Source organism: Triturus cristatus, chromosome 5_2 (assembly GCF_964204655.1).
Source record: "Triturus cristatus chromosome 5_2, aTriCri1.1, whole genome shotgun sequence".
Lineage (NCBI taxonomy): Eukaryota > Metazoa > Chordata > Amphibia > Caudata > Salamandridae > Triturus > Triturus cristatus.
This window is the reverse complement of record NC_140588.1, coordinates 233,451,400-233,465,565: the sequence shown is the minus strand read 5'-3', so window position 1 is coordinate 233,465,565 and position 14,166 is coordinate 233,451,400. Positions and strand designations below refer to the sequence as shown.

At 42.7% G+C, this 14,166-nt stretch overlaps 1 long non-coding RNA gene across 1 annotated transcript in view; it reads right to left on the bottom strand.

The window, feature by feature from the left end:
• LOC146822830 (uncharacterized) overlaps positions 1-14,166 on the bottom strand; it is a 182,907-nt gene that overhangs the window by 38,781 nt on the left and 129,960 nt on the right. The gene's annotated exons all lie outside the window — the stretch shown is intronic.

Sequence of the window (14,166 nt, the reverse complement as noted above, 5' to 3'; positions counted from 1 at the left end):
GGTAGTTATGACAAATTTGTGTTCTCTCCCTTTCATACGAAGCAGTTTAGCAAGTTGTCTTTCTGCTTCCTGTTGTGTGAAAGGTAACTAAATCAAGGCCCTAGTCTCTAAAGTGCTTTGTGCAAAGGTAGAGTCAGATTAACTAACTGGTTTATATGCAGCAAGGATTCAACAGATGGATAACGATGGAACTGAGCTCTGCAGCTTTGTAGGCAACTTATCTCAAACAGGGAAGTTACCTAATTTCAGCAATCCAGAGCTCAATGGAAGGCTCTCAGGACCCTCGGTGTCACACATTCTCCAAAACCTCCACCTCAAGAGTGATGACTGATATTAACACATTGACCAAGTGAAGCCATTTATGATATAACTCTTCTAAGTTCACACATTTCCCTAAGAAGTGTTCTGATGTAGTCATGTGAACATCATGCACTTTTTACTACCTTACTATGTTTTGTTTATAAGAAACTGTTCTGTATTTCTTCCATTCTGTGACATTTATTTCTGGGATTGTGCTTGCAAATATTGGAAGCCATGCATGGAGAAACTACTCAGTTAAGGGATAACAGTTCTGACAATCTGCACTCCTGCTGAGATTAAGCTAGCTGATCAAATTAGTTGTAAACAAGGAGTGACAGAGGTGGAGGTATTAGTGATTTAGATGCTGAGTTTAAAGTGTGCAACCTTGTTCTGTATCAGACTGTGTCGATGCTATGCCGTGAGTACATAGCAACGATGCCATGCCTGGTTGTTGCCTATCTCGCATATCCACCATGTATAGTATGGATCTGTTTCTCAGGGTTATCTGTTTTGGGGGGGGGGAGGGAAATATGACACATTGCAATCAGGGTCAGACTGAAAACCAAAACCAACCATGGAATTGTTTTTAAAACCAGTCCCATATTGCAGGAGGCCATGACTATAAAGGGGTCCTTGGGGCATGGTTGGATATTATTTTTAGGTCCTCTTCACTTGGGTATTCACGGTGTGATGTATCTTGGGGCTTCTGAAAACCTGGTCTTTGTCCTTTGTGTATGAGTGGGATATCCCTTCAGTCAGGGTGACTACCACATTGAGGTACATTCACTGTTGACTTCACTGCAGTGACAGTCTGCAGGTCACTGGGAAATATAATTAATTTTCTTGAATTGCACTTCGAAGACACGTTTGAAAATGTTAAAATAATCAACTAGAGTTATTTTCACAGATATGGAATCCTTTTTTACTTTCTCAACATGTTTGTATTTGTTATCATTTAGTTTTTAAAACTTGATTGTATATGCTTTTTCACTCTTTCCTTTATATATTGTTATATATATTTATTGTCCTAGATAGCATAATATTAAATATTGTTCTATATATGGATTTACTTTTTTATTTCTATCATATGATCCTTACCCTTATTACTTGTATTTGAGTTTTCTTGTTTTTGTTTAATGATTCTGAAACGCTAATAAAAAATTTCAACACAAAAAAATAAAAATAAATGGCACATGACAGCACACAGGCAATGGCTACTAAATTATGGAGAAACGAAAGCACCACAAGGTAGTACCAATGTTAACAGCCATGTCACAGCTAGGAACTGTTGGCTCTATTTCATCCAAAGGTAACATCATCTTAGCATTGATAGTGTCCATGTCCTGGCAGGAAGCAATGATGATCTGGGTATTCATCAAGTTGAGCGGATCAACCCTGGTTCTATAGAACCTAGCCCTCCTCCTCGGGTACAGAACCATGCCCTTGTGCCACCCTGAAAATACTATGGAATATTTCTCGCAAAACTAATTTCTGGGAACACCACAGCAATTTAAATGAGGGTGTAAGTTGGGGATGTGCATACTAGAATAGTAGAGCATAAGCAGAACTGCCTTATGTTCTTTTTCTGACATCACTATATATTATTTTATGATTCTGCTCAAAACACTCAGACATGCCAATTGTTCAGATGCACTGGTTCGTTCATACTACGCTCTCGATGCATTTCTAATCAGGTAGTAAATCATTGACTGTATTCTCTTCTTGTTTCTTTCTGTTCATTAATTTCTTCAATGTCAAAGACGTTGCACCTTCTCAGGCAGCTGAAGACAAAAAAAAAACTCCCTGTCTCATCTGAGTTGTACATCAACCTCTTGTAGTGTGAATATTTTATAGCAAGCATTTCCAAACTAAAATGTCTGACATTTATACAGTAATGTGTGCATAATATCTGGTTTATATGTCACACCCTTGAGATGAAAGTAATTTGAAAAGGCAAGGTCAGAGAAATTACTGTGAATGTCAATGAAAGCATAAATATAGCAGGACGCTGAGAACAATTACCAAATGCAATTTAGCATTTTATTGTTTTGCAAAACAGGTACTACCTAATGTTCATTTTCACGTGGACACGAAGGAGAAACGCGTGATGCACGAGGACGCTGCATTTAACGGCGAGGGAGATGTTTCATTGATTAAACGCTGGCTATTGTGCAGTGGCCAAAAAAACACACTTGAAGTCATTCTTGCGGCACTGTAATTTCTACACTGCCTGATAAATGTTGTGACCAGGACAACCTCAGTCTCCGGGGGAAAAGAGACAGTGAGCAAATTGTTGGTGTGATTTACATACAAGTTGTCAACAGCATCTGCGTTGCTGTGCGGAAGAATGATGGGCAACAGATGTTCATAGAAATGCCGCCATCTGCCCTTTCAGGAAGCACATCCTCTATGAAGGAATATGATTGCAGCGGAGAGAACATTTCCACAAAGGCCATTTTGTTACCTTATTTGTTAATGTGACTCCCTGCCACACAGGAGGATCCATGCGCCACTTAGAGCAATCTAGAGCAATCCGACTCTAGCACATTATCCCTGTGTGTCAACATGTAAAAAAAAGATTTTTTTCTCATGTTCTGTCTCATTTCTAACTCTAAGCATATTTCATGTTAAATATTGACTTTTACTCTTAAGAGCACTTTGTTTTATGCACAAAATAGTGCTTCTGATTAATAGCAAGGCGCACACTTTTTAGCGCACAGTTTTAGGGACACCTAGGGGCGCAATTACGTATAGGGTACACTCCCCCTGTTTGCCCCACTGCGCACCTTCAAAGAGGTGCACCGGGCACAACTGGGAAGGTGCTTACTATTAGGTTGAATGCGCTGTCTACAGGGCAGGCGCAAACTCGTACGCAAGTGAACTAAAAAAGGGCAAAGACATCCCCTTGCATGAGGAGGCAATGAGTGACTACACCCGCCTGGAAGGGGATGTCTGGGGGGGTCCATAGGACCCCAATAAAGATCTCCAGAGAGCTGTCATCCGGGGAGCGCACTCACAGTGTGCCACCTTTTTGTGGCACACTGTCTGTGCGCCTCCAGGCAGCTTCTTTATCTCCGCACCCGCGTCCATAATACGGCGCGGGCGCAGGGGTAAAGAGATTCCATCATTTGCATGGGGCAATGCCCACAAGCAAATGAGGAATCACCCTCTTAAGCTAGCTCTGGCGTAAAATTTGCACCAGCAATATCTGTATTACAGAAGGGGCCGCACAAGTGTTTGCAGCCCTTTGTGTAACACCAAAGTGCCCCAGGGTTGCACCCCCTGGGCACTTCTGTAATATGGGCCCTGGTGACTTGGCAAACTTCTAGGCACACTATTTATTAGTGACGAATTCCGCTCCTCACTACTAATGCCACATCAACTGGTCTTGCCATAAGGCTTTACCATATTTTTACCACTATCCAAAATGGCAAGTCATATTGGAATATGACTGATCTAGATGACATCAGGTGGAGGGATCATATCTATCTAACTGCACCTCCTTAAATATGATTATATTTGTGTGTATGACCTTGATGAAGTCTGCTGCTACAGTGACAGCAATAGATGAAACACGTGTTGGCAAGAACACAAATGAACTAATGGATATCTAATAAAGAACAATTGTTAAAAACACAACCTCAACGCCTGATTCGTGAGTGCTCAGAGAACCTCTTCCACACTAAGAGCTCCTCACCTTCTGCAACCCCTATTTGACCCCTACATGCAATTTGCCTGATTTGCAAGCTGCAAGCTTTCGACTACATATGTAACTTGTAAAAGGCCTCTTACAGCATCCCCACTGTAGCCCATTCTGAATTGCCAATTGACAGTGCACCGAGATAAGGTTGCAGTTGCAATTACAAGGCTGTTTATTGAGCGAATCAATCTGTTGATACATGCGAAATAATTACGCTACCTATGCCTTTGCTATAACTGACCAGAGAAATTATTCAGTGATTCTGTCATATTGTCCATTTTGTCCCCCATTGACCTTTTCTCCTAATCTATAGTGTTTGCCAAATGTTGAAATTAATTTTCATGCTTCTTTCTAGGCCCACCAACTTGGTAATAATGTTTTGAATTTGTTTGTGTTGTAGGTGCGCAAATCTCAATATTGAGGTTTCTAAAGGGCCAAAAATCTGTCCATTATCACCACAGTTTACAATGGAACAGGTTGTGATGACTGTGATATCAAAACACTGGAATGTCACACACTCCTCCTCCTGTACAGTTGTCTGGGCCTCACTGCTGGGTCCCCCATTTCACTTTGTGTGGCTTTGTATTTATGTGTTTTCACTGCCCTTCTGTTTCATGACTTCTGTGTGATTGGATTTCTGTGTTCCAATGTTGTGAAAATAACGTTCCTTATATATAGAAGTTATGTATATCATAGTCATTATTTCGAATGAACAAAATTACATTTTCCAACACTATGCTATGTTGAGCTACATATCTCATAATGCCATTTAAAAGTAAACTGAAAAACGAAACTAGAGTTCCTGTATACCTTACACTTTCCTTAATACAATTAATTGCTAGTCACTTGTACATGTCTAAACATGTATTTTCTGCATTATGGGTTGTAAACAGAAAAATGTAAAGCATGACACATTCAGAGGTTGATGATGCTATGGATATGTCAATGTTGCTGAATCCAGATACAGTCTCAGGTTCAAGTGTTAATTCTATCAGCTCCGCAAGAGAGTTTAGTGGTGGTTGGGGGGTTCCTCTTCCTGTTGCTTGGGCCTAACTTAGGCTGGTTGCCACCTTCTCCCTGGTCTTTGATTTTAGATCATACCACCTTTTCTGGATTTCATAATTTGTTCAATGTGTGACTCCGAACAAGCCACGTTTTTCCTGTATGGAGACCCAAATTTTCCCTTTTTACAGTTCAGCCCCAGAAAATGATGATTTGCCAAATAATTCATCATTGTGGGCCACACAGTCCTCAGTTAGAGTTTCCAGTTCTTTTACAGAAAAAAATGGATTGTTTTCCTGCCTTCTGCATCCTTCATTTGGTCTTGGTGAGTCATTTTGCAAATTTGTAAGGGTGGGTGGCTACAAAAAAGCAAAGATTTATGATGGATTGTAAAATGACCAGAGAGCTCTCCTGTCCTTTACTGAGCATGTGGTGTACTACTTCCTGTTCTTGAGGTTATCACTTACTGCTAAAAATGACTTTTAATAATTGGGATTCGATTAGCAATTTACAAAATTGCTAAATGCGATTTGATAAATAGCAAATGCAAATAAGTATTACCAAAGAGCAGTTTCCAATTTGCTCTTCAGAAAATCTTGCAAATTACGATTCACTATTCAGAACCTTTGTACATCAAGACCAAAGTGTTTTAACAATTGCAAACTCAGACCAAACATCTGGCAGCAAAACAATAATATTTTACCACCAACTCAAAGGAGGTGGTAAGCCAGTTGTGAACAAGAAGGAGTCCCCTAATTAACCCCTTTAATTTTGTGAATTTTGACAAAAATGCTTTTTAGGAGTAGGCAGTTTTCACTGGAATCATCAATGTTTCCTTTAAGGAAAATGGGCTGCATTATAAAATATAGCTTTATTTAAAAGCAGTCGCAAACATAGTGTACTACTGACTCCCATGACCACCATCGCTGTGATTGTGGCCAATTACAGTGTGTCACAATGTGCAACCTTTTTCATGCATATTAATGAGGTAGGTTGGATTGCAAACTAGTACAATTCGGTGTTTTGAGAACTGACCTCTCAGTACATAGGTCAGTTCAAAAAATACCAATGCATTTGGTAGAAGTCAGTGTGCAAATTGCAACCACGTTTACCATGTTCATTTTAGTGCATTTCTAATTAGAACTGCAAATCTTTATTAATCACAGTTTATGATTTCCTGTTTTGAATCCTTGTACACAAGGCCGTTAATGCCCAAGTCATACTAATACTCATAGAAAAATCTTTGTGAATCAGACCCTAAAACTGTGTAGCTTTTGTTAAAAGAGGAAGGATTACATCTGTACAGTAATAAAAGAAAAGGTCCTTCATTAATGTTCAAAACACATAAAATGAGGCGACGCCTATTAACAAACTGCACTTTGTGGCACATTTTATAGTGCTGTAATAGTACTAGAAAATGGTAATCACAGACTATATGTGCAGACCCATGCCTTAGCCTGTCCTATATTTTTCTCTGCTCTGACTGTGGAGTCTCCGCACACGTAGATATACATTTTTGTTGTAAATGTGGGAGGGACAGAGTGGGGCTGGAGACTAGGCCATTTTTACATTTAAAGTGGGGAGGTTTAGGGAGGAGAAAAAAGGGGTTAAGGGAGGGCTAGGGAGAGATATAGAGAGGAACATGCACCCACCAACAAAAGAACAAGCCCCTTTCTCTTCACAAACTGCACTTCTATAGTTACTACTGTCCAAAAGGACCCCAAAATGTTGTATATGTACTCCAGCTCAGAGTTAGAGAATGCCCAGAACCACACATGGCCTCTCACAGGTAGTGCTCACCCTCCCATTGATCATAACAGAGGTAGGCCTTAAAAAAGACAACAATGGGAAATACAGTTAATATAAATTAAATAATTGAAATCGTGAAAAAAAAAATTTAAGCTTAATGCAAAAATCTATGTTTATAACCTTTTTAACTTAAAAAATAATGTATAATAAATATTGAGGGAAAGTGAATTCAAGTTATACTTTATTCGGCTGGTAAAATGCCACAAAAGTTACAGTTAAAGTAGAAAATTGCACACCCGAGCCAAATACAATCAATACAACGTATGTACACGTGTGGGCACAAGAATACAAAAATATCCAGTATCATAGTGTGAAAAAAAGATCAGGTTTCTCATTGGGAGTGGTCGCGTATGCTCGCTACCGCTCGCAATGAGAAACTACAAATCCGCGTTGAGAAAGCTGCCGCTTGAGTATAGATCTATTTGAGCGGCAGAAAACTACCGCTTGCACTGTGCATGATGCCGTTCGCAATGATTGCACAGTGCGGACAAGCATCCGGCACTATGCAATCATTGCGAACAGCATTTCCCTACCGCACTACACAGTTCGCGTAGCTACACGTAGCGTGCGTAGTGCAAAGTGCACTTCGTGTAGCTACACGCAGGGTTACTAAAATCCTTAAGTAATGTAAAATGCAATGTTACAATAGCATCTATTAGCATCCATTTTGCTGGTAGCAAGATAGCCTTTACAATTAGTTAACTTCTTGAGGAAAATAAGCCACAGGAAGGAGTTGAACCTGATCATAAACCAAAACCTTTTTGGGTCAGCTATGTAAACAATGAGATTCAAGCAACACTATATTAAGACCTTCTAGCAGAGGCACCCAAAATATTAAAATGTCACCCCATCAGGCACAGCATTAATATGTTTGCATTTGACCTAGCATTGCTTTCCTCCGTATTAACTGCATCCTGCCCAAAATGTTAGCTCCTGCACAGGCATGAGATAGTCTGGGATCTCTTCTTAGCATTCTTAAAGCCTCTGCATGGTTTAATGTACCCAGTTACTTGCATATTGGTTTGATCCAAGGAAGCCTAGGTTGTGTATAGGCAATGCAATCAATCAATCAATCAAAGACATTTATAGAGCGCACTACTCACCCGTAGGGTCTCAAGGCGCTGGGGGGAGGGGGGTGCCGCTACTGCTCGAACAGCCAGGTCTTCAGCTTCTTCCTGAAGGAGAGGTGGTCTTGGGTCAGGCGCAGGTCGGTCGGGAGGGAGTTCCAGGTCTTGGCGGCCAGGTAGGAGAAGGACCTTCCTCCTGTAGTCGCTCTTCGGATGCGGGGGACGGCGGCGAGGGCGTGGTTGGCTGATCGGAGGTGGCGTTTGGGAGCGTAGAAGTTGATTCGGTTGTTGAGGTAGCTCGGGCCTTGGTCGTGTAGGGCTTTGTGTGCGTGGGTGAGGAGGCGGAAGGTGATTCTTTTGTTGACGGGGAGCCAGTGTAGGTCTCTCAGATGTCCGGAGATGTGGCTGGTTCGTGGGATGTCGAGGATGAGTCTGGCTGAGGCGTTCTGGATTCGCTGGAGTCTCTTCTGGAGCTTGGCGGTGGTACCGGCATAGAGGGCGTTGCCGTAGTCCAGTTGGCTAGTGACGAGGGCCTGGGTGACGGTCTTCCTGGTCTCGGTGGGGATCCACCAGAAGATCTTCCGTAGCATGCGTAGGATGTTGAAGCACGCCGAGGAGACGTTGTTGACTTGCCTGGTCATGGAGAGGGAGGAGTCCAGGATGAAGCCCAGGTTGCGTGCGTAGTCTGTCGGTTTGGGTGTGGTGCCCAGGGCGGGAGGCCACCAGGAGTCATCCCAGGCAGAGGGTGAAGAGCCCAGGATGAGGACCTCCGTCTTGTCTGAGTTCAGTTTCAGGCGGCTGGTCGTCATCCACTCGGCTACCTCTTTCATCCCTTCGTGCAGGTTGGCTCTGGCGGCGGCGGGGTCGTCGGTCAGGGAGAGGATCAGCTGGGTGTCGTCGGCGTAGGAGATTATGCTGAGGTTGTGTTGGCGTGCGATGGCCGCGAGGGGGCTCATGTAGACGTTGAAGAGGGTGGGGTTCAGCGAGGATCCTTGAGGGACGCCGCAGATGACTTCGGTGGCCTCTGACTTGTACGGTGGTAGGCGGACTCTCTGTGTTCTTCCGTCGAGGAAGGAGATGATCCATTCCAGAGCATTCTCCTGGATTCCGACGTTGCTGAGGCACTGTACTAGGGTGCGGTGGCAGACAGTGTCGAATGCCGCGGAGAGGTCTAGGAGGATGAGGGCCGCTGTTTCTCCATTGTCCATCAGGGCTCGGATGTCATCGGTGGCGGCGATGAGGGCGGTCTCGGTGCTGTGGTTGGCTCGGAAGCCAGACTGTGAGGGGTCGAGGGATCCATTCGTCTCAAGGAAGGCGGCCAGCTGCTTGTTGACGGTCTTCTCGATGACTTTGGCTGGAAACGGGAGGAGCGAGATGGGGCGGTAATTCTTGAGTTCGGTGGGGTCCGCTGTGAGTTTCTTGAGTAGAGCGCTGAGTTTGGCGTGCTTCCAGCTCTCAGGGAAGGTGGCGGTGTCGAAGGATGTGTTGATGATGTCTCGCAGGTGGGGTGCGATGACAGCGTCGGCCTTGTTGAAGATGTGGTGAGGGCAGGGGTCGGTCGGCGATCCGGAGTGGATGGAGTTCATCGTGCGGATGGTGTCTTCGGTGCTGATCGGAGTCCAGGCGTGGAGGGTGGTGGTGGGGGGTGGTTGTTCGGTCATGGTGTGCGTTGGTTGGTTGTTGAAGCTGTTGTGTATGTCCGCGATCTTGTTGTGGAAGTATGAGGCGAGGGAGTTGCAGAGGTCTTGCGATGGGGTGATGTCGTTGTTTCCTGCGCTGGGGTTGGATAGCTCTTTCACGATGTTGAAGAGTTCCTTGCAGCTGTGTGCGTTGTTGTCCAGCCGGTCCTTGAATGCAGTTTTCTTGGCGGCGCGGATCAGCTGGTGGTGCTTCCGGGTGGCAAGCTTGAAGGTGGTCCTGTTGTCCGGTGTTGGTTCCCTTCTCCAGACTTTCTCGAGGGCTCGGCAGTTCTTCTTGGAGCTCTTGAGTTCGTCGGTGAACCATGGGGCTTTCTTGCTGCCGGGTCTGCTGGGCGGGGTCCTCAGCGGGGCGAGCTCGTCCGCGCAGTTGCTGATCCACTTCGTGAGGTTGTCGGCGCCCTGGCTGGGGTTCGCTGAGCTGGCAGGAGGGTGCTGGCTCAGGGAGGTGGCGAGCTGGTCGGCTGTGATCTTGTTCCAGCTTCTGCGGGCAGCCTTTTGCTGGTGGTGGTGGGTCGTCGTTCTTTTGAAGGTGAAGTGGACGCAGCTGTGGTCCGTCCATTGAAGCTCTGTGGCGTGGCTGAAGTCGATGTCTGTGCTGGATGAGAAGACTGCGTCGAGTGTGCGTCCGGCGAGGTGGGTGGGGGTGGACACCCACCCACAAGCAAACATAAGAATGACTAGAGTGTCAGTGTGCATATTACAAACAGGGCATAGGCTGGGTGAATTTGTGATGTAGCAGTGAACATATGAAGGGGCAGAGATAGAACTTTGAACAGCATATATAGTTTTCTGTTCAATGGATCTGTAATAAAACCAAAATTGTATTCAAACCCACTGGTACACTTGTATTCTGCAAAGGATATTGACAGAGAGCCCATGGTAGCATCCTGGGCATCTTTCTGGGCTATCCAAGTCCAATGTAGCTATTTAATTCTCTCTTTAGATGGTAGACGCTCACTGGTGGCGATTCCCAAAGATCTTGCAGACTCAGAGAGTTCAGCAGTTTCTTTATATTTTTAAACTAATTTAATTTACTACATTTATCCAACTTTACTAGCTACCTGAGGGCCTCTGCATAGTTGGATAATTGTGGTCGGGCTCTTAGTATCCTCAAGAACTAAACTGGTTGATTTTCGCTTTATCTATAATTGTTTTCCTCCCATTATCTAGTTTTAGCGGGTATAAAGGAGCGCTACAGGGGAGGGAAACAAGGGACCTGGCAAATCTGTTCTCCATTTTGGCCAATTCAGATAGACTATGAAAGTCCCATAATTCAGCTGCATAATGAGCGGCGCCAGGGCCTTCGAGTCACAAAGCTCCTGTACTACATCATTTCAAAATAAACAGAACAAGGTGGGAGTCAGGACGCAGCACTTGTGAACATCCCTTTTTAATTTGTAAGTTGACCCTGTTTGCCCTATTTTACTCTAGCAAAATTATCCTGATGAAGCCAAATTAGAAAGGAGAGGATGTTAGATGGAATATCCATGTCCTACAGGACCAACCAAAGCTTTTGACATGGGACTAGATCAAAGTCGCATTTCAAATTGACAAAGGCCACATATAAAGGGCCACCGCCAATGTGTACCCGTTCCAGTACAAGTCAAGGAACCGAAAAACCTGGTCTATTGTGCTTGTTTTCTTTCTGAACCTAGCTTACAGTGTGGAGAGTATATTGCTATCTTCAAATCCACTCCTGGATTTTTCCTAACACTTGTCGGAAAAGTAATATGTACAATCTGATATTATCACTTTATAGACTTTTGAAAGTCTTTTGAGGTAAATCATGCCTTTGCTGTTTCTGATGTAACTGACTCTGAAAATGAGAATGAGAATGAAAAAATTGAGCATAAATCATTTCATTTTATGTTTTGGATATTAATGAATGAACTACTCCATTATTACTTTATGGATATGCTCCTATCTGTTTGACATATAGCTTTGAATGGCAGCTCTGTCTGGTCACTTGCATAACATCCATTGGTAGCAGAGTGTTTGTTTGATGAGTATCTAATGTATAACATTCAAATACAGATTCTCCCTCACTTTTGTTCTATATTTCAGCCACACCTTTTTTCTGGATGTACTACTCTTACCTCACTGCTACTAATGTAATAGTCAGCATATTTGTTGTTAGAAAAGGAAGTCAAGGATGTTTGAACATCTTACATTGGTATTAAGACAGGAAGCGATAAAGATTGTGAAAGTCAAGCCAAGAAAAATGAATGGGATTCAGAACTTATAAATGCTAATTTTATACTTCAATATATCTGAAGTGATTTATTTAATGTATTGTTGTTTAAAAAACATACATAAGTAACAGTTAATGACATTATTTGGATCTTACCTACCTCCTCCTCGCTAGAAGCCCTGACTTATTTACCCTCAGTTGTCCACTGCTGTACCTTTTCCCTCTGAACATTTGTTATTAACGAAGTGCAGTTCACATCAACTATTCTTATAACAAAAGATACTAGAGCAAGCCACCTTTCTTCCAGATTCTATCCCAAATATACCCTTCCTGTCACCCTATAAATCCATGCTTATGCAAGCCTCTCCTTTGAGGTCTGGTCTTCTCTGGACACAGTTTAAGATGTCTCTCCAGAGATTCGTAAATAATGCATAAAATTATGCACAATAAAAAACAATGCATCAAGAGGTTTTGATTCATATTCTTCAGCCATTGCTTGTTTGAAGTGCCATTGTTGGTGAGGGCCGAGGCAGCACACATAGAGTGGGGCCATTACTCATACTCCTTCAGCCACTAGTTTGTTTGAAATATCATTAATATTTTAGATCAGCCCACAACACAACCAGTTCATGTTTGGAGTGTAAGGTTTGTGAGTCATTGCATTTTGCCTTACTATCGAGAGTCTGAATAAGGAAATGTCAGCACAAAAAGAGTTGCCCGCCAACCACCAAAACAGTGCTCTTGGAAGCTCTTGTGCACAGGGAAATCACTGAGGCTGGAGAAAGCTGAACAGCACCACACTTAGAGGGTTACTGCATGTATGATACAATAAAACAAATCACCTTGTTACAATGCCACCTGGCCAACTAGCTGAGACTGAAGATTAGAAAGAGAAAGCCATCTGAGAATGACATACTACCCTTTACAAAAGCTATTCACTCAGAAGAAAAACAGTTTGAATATCTATGGACCACCAATTTGACACAACTCACAAATGAACAAAGAGGATCTCTTGATTCTTCAATATTAAAAAACAATTCTGCATCCATCAACATACTCAAATTGTATAAAGAGCCTTAGCCAGGTGACTTCATGGCAAACTTATACAGACCCTATGCCTCAACACCGACACCACATTTAACCAAGTTTTTCAATTCTATAATGCAAAACAGAAGAGTCCCCCTGGCTTTGAGTGAAGAACTCATTAACTTAATTCTAAAACCAGGGAAATGTGTCACACAATGCGCCTAAAGCACCGTTAAATGTGGATGACAAATTATGTTCTAAAATTCTACCTATAATACTAGAAACTCTACTCCCTACACATATCCATCCTGACCAATCTGGTTTTACTTTAGAAAGACATATTTATGATAATAATCAGACAATAGTCCAAGCAGTTAAAAAGGCAAAATAAATTTGATTCCAGCGATGCAAACATCACTTGATACAGAAAAAGCTTTTGACTGGGTAGACGGGCACTATCTGGTAAAAATCCTCCTAGGTTTGAGCTTTTGTTCCAACTTCACCTCAATAGTAATGTTAAGTTATTAAACACCTATGTCAAAAAATAATGTGAATGGGAAGTTCTAATACCCTTTCACTTGGGATGAGGTATGCTGCAGAACTGTCTGTTTTCCGCTCACTCTTTGCCCTTTGCATTAAGCCTTTTGCAGAGAGCAGACGTGGGATAAAGGGTGTCCTCTTTGTTCAAGAAGAGCACAAAATTACTTTACTTGCCAATGATTTATTACTTTATCTGACATCCCGAGTCACCTCTCTAACACAGCTGCAACACCAGTTGAATTAATTTCAGGCTATAGCTAACTTCAAAATAAACATTAATGAATCTGAAGTGGCAAATCAGAAGTGAATACAAGATAAAATGAACACTCAGACTTCTCAAAAACCTTTTAAGTGGATGAACAAGTCTAATAAAAATCTGGACATACGTATTACACCACATGAAAAAGACTATTACAAAGCTAACTAGTTGTCCCAATTGGAAATGACACTTATAAAATGTAATCTGGTAATCCGAATGTTAACCTATGGGATAGATATCCCTTGCAGAAATGAAATCGAAATGAAGTTTTTCACTACCATGACATGTTAAACTTAAAACTATATATCTTACCATTTTAGTACATTGCATACATTGCAGAGGGCAGGGCATACCTTAGGGGTGACGTATATGTATTAAAAGTAAAGGTTTGTGCCTGGCAAAAGGGTTTACTTACCAGGTTGACATAGCAGTGTGAAATTGCACATAAAGCTATGTATTGACAGGCCGGATACATGGTTAAGGGCCTGCTTATGTGGGTGGCACAATCAGTGCTGCATCCCCTCTAGTAGCATTTAATTTTACAGGCCCTGGGCACATGTAGTGCACTTTAC